The sequence below is a fragment of the Dama dama genome, chromosome 1 (assembly GCF_033118175.1).
Source record: "Dama dama isolate Ldn47 chromosome 1, ASM3311817v1, whole genome shotgun sequence".
NCBI lineage: Eukaryota > Metazoa > Chordata > Mammalia > Artiodactyla > Cervidae > Dama > Dama dama.
The window spans coordinates 78030403-78035829 of NC_083681.1; the positions used below are offsets into that span (position 1 = coordinate 78030403).

Sequence of the window (5427 nt, forward strand, 5' to 3'; positions counted from 1 at the left end):
ACCCCGAGAAGGTATCTACCAGAACCAACATATAGTGATATCTGTACTTGCCTGGACTTACCTCAGTGAAATCTATCTCCCAGTGTTGCCCTGGCTCTTCCCCTCGGTACCTCGTTCACACTTCGCAAGCCTGGATTATCTCTCGTCCAGTTGTATTTTCCTCAAACACTGATCAACACGCAGATTCAGTCCATATTTGCTTTCATTTATCTACTGAGTGTACCCAAGCTTCTTCTTCAGACTCTGGCATCTCAGGGGGAGGAGGGCGAGGGAGCCTGAAGTAGACCTTCACAGAATCATAGATAAACCACTGTAGTGCAGTCAGAGTGCCGATCATGATGATACCCTTCCATACACCTCTAAATCCAAGTCTCTTGAGGATCTGAGAGGCACTGCTACCCTTCTCCTTATTCAACACAGACACCACGGAATCAGCAACAGTATGTTCAAAGCAGGCAAACTTCATGGTATCTGTCTCATTCAAAGAGGAGCAACCCCCTTGTAGAACGCCTTTAAGCCTTCTTCCTTGTACATTTTGGGAGCTGCATCCCTCAGAGTGTTACCATAACCTGGTTGGGTTTGAATTCGAACTTTAGCAGTTTCCATAGCCTCACTCAGAGCCTCATTAGGGAGTTCTTGAACCCCTGTGGGAGGCGGGTCCAAGTTAATTGTCAGCAAAGAATTCAGCACTGGCAGAGGCAGCCAAATACAGTGATGTGCGCCACAGATAGGCATTCTCTCCAAGCATGTAAAAGCCAAACTTGCAAAGCCCCTGCAGGGAGTAGCCAATGAGGTTTGGGGCCAATCCTTTGGCCAAACCATGGAAACCATCCTCTTTGAGTGTAACTGAAAATCCATTAAGAATGCCCTTGTACTTCTGTGGGTCCACCTGCATACGGCATTTCACCAAATCCAGAGGAACAACAGCAGTGTGTGTCAGACCACAACTTAAGACCCCACCAAAGCCACACAGTGCATAAAACTTCACGGAGCCATATTCGGCTGCTCCAGCTTTCCTTTGCCCATCTCTTACATAGCTGCTCCCGTCAGTGAACCATACTAGCTCACTGTTGTCTAGGGGTACATCAGTTAAGTCTTTTCGTGCCTCCAGGGCCTCAGCCAGTATCTCGCTGCAATCATGGAGCTACAAGCAGCTGGAATGGCTTATTTGGGTTAGGCAGGGCAAGGGCTGGGGCTTCTAGTAGGGCCCGTCTGAGTGTCTGGAAAGCCTGTCTCATTGGCTCAGTCCAAGTCCAGTTTGGGGTCTCTTTACTTCCCTCATACAAGGGCCAGGCCTTCTCAGCAAACCCCATGATCCACAGTCTGCAATATCCAACAGTCCCCAGAAACTCTCTCACCTGGCGGGGGGTCTTGGGCCTTCATGGCCTGGGTTAGCCACCTTTGCCCCTGCCTGATCTTATACCCCAAACAGGTGACCTCTTGCTGGGCTATTAATTGTGTAGCAGAAGGACCTCTGGGTGGCAGGTCCTCACTCAGAGCCTCTTGAACCTCTGTGGGATTACCGGTTGGCCTTCCCCCTCGGTCCACTCAAAGGCAAATATCTCCTGGCTCTGGGCCACCAGGGGTAGGCTAAAAAAGGCATCTTTCAAGTCCAACACAGTGTACCAAGTGTACTCAGGCAGCAAACTGCTCAGGAGGGTATACGGGTTAGAGACAGTGGGGTGTATGTCACTCACCCGTTTGTTGACTTCTCGCAGGTAATCTGTCCCCCCTGGCTTCTTCACCGGCAGTAAGGGGGTGTTCCAAGGGGATTGACACCGCTTGAGAATTCCGGCATCCATGAGACGTCGAATGTGGGGAGTGATCCCCTGCCGAGCTTCCTGGCTCATGGGGTACTGTCTCACCCTCACAGGAGTTGCCTAGGCCTTTAGCTCGATGACGACTGGATGTCTGTTTGGCCAGTCCCATCCCTGCCGTTTCAGCCCAGGCCAACAGGTATTTATTCATCTCTTAAGGCTAGGGATCATTCTCCCAGCTCTGTAGGAAAACCCAATGGCCTCTCCTTTCTTCCACAGAATACTGTTATGACACAGGAATGGGATCTCATTTTTCTCCATTTCCTGCTTTAACCACTCTCTCCCCAAGAGTTCTCACCTGCTTAAGCCCCTCTCTAGAAGGGACAGATGTTTTCACAGTATCATCAATAGCCCACCACTGATCAGCAAGGTAAAGTGCCACAGCTGTGAGTGAGTCCTCAGGTGCAAAGAGAGCAAGAACTTTCTGGGTCTGATCTCCACCATAGAGAGGTACAAAGCCTACATTTGACAGGCTAATACGAAAACATTCCAGATTTTCAGGGTCCCCATACCTCAGATCTAACATGTAATCTTCAGCAGAATTTTCCAGTTCCTCATGACTGCAATTATCCAACATATCCACAGGGAATGCCATCAGCCACAACAAGTCTCTTCCAAGTAGAGGGGCTGGGCATTCTGGTATCACCAAAAACGAATGGGACTCCTGGTGGGTCCCCAGATCTACTTTTCGTTAATATCTTTTTGTCCCCGTGGCTCCTTGCACCAAGCTGGTCTACCATGAAGCCAACGGGTTTCCCTTCCACATGTATGGTTACCCAGGATTTGGGGAGGGGTGCCGAGTCTTGACTCCCCTAGTCACTGTCTTCCCCCGCATATAGAACTCGAGTTCCAGGGAAGATTCTCTGTCTCTGGGTCGTACCTCTCCTCAGGTCCCTCTTAGGGCACTCGTTTTTCCAGTGCCCCTGTTCTCTGCAGTAGGCACACTGATCTTTCTTTAGGGCCTGCCTTTTTGGTTTCTGTTTTTCTCCCATCCAGGGGTCTCGAGGTTCCCTCAATTCTGTTCCGGCTTTTATCCCCACAAAAAGAATCTTGGCTAGCTCCCTCTGGTTCTTCCGGTTTTCCCTAGTTCTATCCTTCCTGATCTTCTCAGCTAATTCCCTTTCCTCCCGTCGAATTCGTTCTTCCCTTTCTTCTGGGGTCTCCCTATTATTAAATACCTTTTCAGCTGCTTTCAATAAATCCTGTATTGTCTGTTCTCCCAACCCCTCTGTCTTTTGTAATTTCTTCCTAATATCTGGGGCTGCCTGATTTACAAATGTTAACAGGACTGCAGTGCGTGACTCCTCAGCCTGGGGGTCCATAGATATATATTGCCTGAAAGCTTCCATTAGCCTTTCTAGGAAGGCTGCCGGGCGCTCAGTGGGCTCTTGCCTTACTAAATCGGCTTTCTTGCTGTGGCCTGCAGGCCAGCCATCAGAGTCTGGCGGTACACTCGGAGACGCTCCCTACCTTCCGCTCGCTCAAAATCCCAGTTAGGCTGCAACAGAGGAAACCCCTTGTCCACGAGATGAGGCTGGGCGGTTGGCCTCCCGTCGGCCCCTGGGACCCATTTCCGCGCTTCTGCCAGAATTCACTCCTGCAACAGCTGCTGACAATTGTAGTGAAAGGAGAGTTTCACCTGGTTGGGCTCTAGTTACTGAGGCTCACTTATTGTAGGGCCTTCAGAGTCCGCCAGAGTGTATCCCTGGCCAGGACTCATCAATTGCCCCACAACCATTCGCCTGTTCACTGAAACTCCTGCCTGAAGAGTCTAATTAAAAACCAGAGACAATGCCGGCACACACACAAACACGGACAAACACGGAGAGCCGAAGACAAACACACAGACAGACAAACGTCGGCCAACAACACAGCACTGGGTTTTCGGGCCCCCTGACCAGACCAGACTCGGGATCAGGAGAGGAACTCTCCTTCCCACAGAGCCGGCTGCCTTCCAGCGCGCTCGCTGGCCTCGGCCTTACGCCGGCTAGAGAAAGCTTTCTCCTGTGCCAGACACCTTCCTGCTTTGCAGCAGGGCCCCGGAATTACTCTGGACTTTCCCTGTGCCAGATACCTCCCTGCTTTACAGCAGAGCCCCGGAATTACTCTGGACTTCCTGTCCTGCCTGAGACAATGCCAGCACACACACAAACACGGAGAGCCAAAGACAAACACACAGACAGCTGACAACACAGCGCTGGGTTTTCGGGCCCCCTGAGTTTTCCTGAGCACCAGTAATATTATCTATCCTTCTCCTCTGTCCTGGAAGTGTTCTCTTCTCCCGGTAAAGGGATCCCAGACGAGCCCCCAAGTGTTATGCCCAATGTCCGAATCCCCGAGCAGGAAGAGAGAAGGCCTCCAAGACAATGCAACTCACAGGAAGGGAAGTTTATTACTGACTCGAGCCAGGACTCTCCGCCCGCAACCAACACAGTAGTGCGAGTCAGAGAGTCCCGAGCCCACGCTGTTACACAAATTTATAGGGTGAGAAGCGGATTGGTTACACGTTTGCAAGCAATTTCATTGGTCAATACTTTCACGTGCGTGGGACTTTCCTGGGGGTTTCCGTCCCATTCCTAATTTCCTAATTGGCAAACATCGGTGAAAGCTAATTGGTCCTAACTGGCAAACAGTGGTCATTGTTAAGCGAAAGCTACCTGATAGTAGGAAGGCCTACTCCTAATCTAAGTTGTGTTACTTCTGCTTGCCTCAAAGGTCATGTTCAACTATTTGTGACCCCCACTCACTGCAGCACCCCAGGCTTCCTGTCCTTCGCCATCTCCTGGAGTTTGCTCAAATTCATGTCCATTGCGTCAGCGATGCCATTTAACCATCTCATCCTCTGCCATCCCCTTCTCCTCCTGTCCCCAATCCCTCCCCACATCAGGGTCTTTTCCAATGAGTAAACTCTTTGCATGAGGTGGCCAAAGTACTGGGGTTTCACCCTCAATCAGTCCTTCCAATGAACACCCAGAACTGATCTCCTTTAGGATGGACTGGTTGGATCTCCTTGCAGTCCAAGGGACTCTCAAGAGTCTTCTCCAACACCACAGTTCAAAAACATAAATTCTTTGGTGCTCAGCCTTCTTTATGATCCAACTCTTACATCCAATCATGACTACTGGGAAAACCTTCGTTTGACTATATGGACCTTTGTTGGCAAAGTGATGTCTCTGCTTTTTAATATGCTGTTTAGACTGGTCATTGCATTCTTCCAAGGAACAAGTATCTTTTAATTTTGTGGCTGCAATTATCATTTGCAGTGATTTTGGAGCCCAAGAAATTAAAATCTGTCACTGTTTCTACTTTTTCCTCCTCTATTTACCATGACGTGATGAAACTGTATGCCATGATCTTTATTTTTTGAGTGTGGAGTTTTAAGCCAGCTTTTTCACTCCTTTCTTTCACTTTCATCAAGAGGCTCTTTAGTTCCTCTTCACTTTCTGCCATTAGAGTGATATCATCCGCATACATGAGGTTGTTATTTCTCCTGGCAATCTTGATTCTGGCTTGTCATTCATCCAGCCTGGCATTTCACATGATGTACCCTGCTCAGAAGTTAAATAAGCAGGGTGAAAATAAACAGCCTTGATGTATTCCTTTCCCTATT

General features: G+C 49.4%; 1 pseudogene; it reads right to left on the reverse strand.

Annotated features, from left to right (window-relative positions):
• Positions 1-210: 210 nt before the first annotated feature.
• LOC133066662 (solute carrier family 25 member 3-like) lies at positions 211-2394 on the reverse strand (annotated as a pseudogene).
• Positions 2395-5427: the final 3033 nt, after the last annotated feature.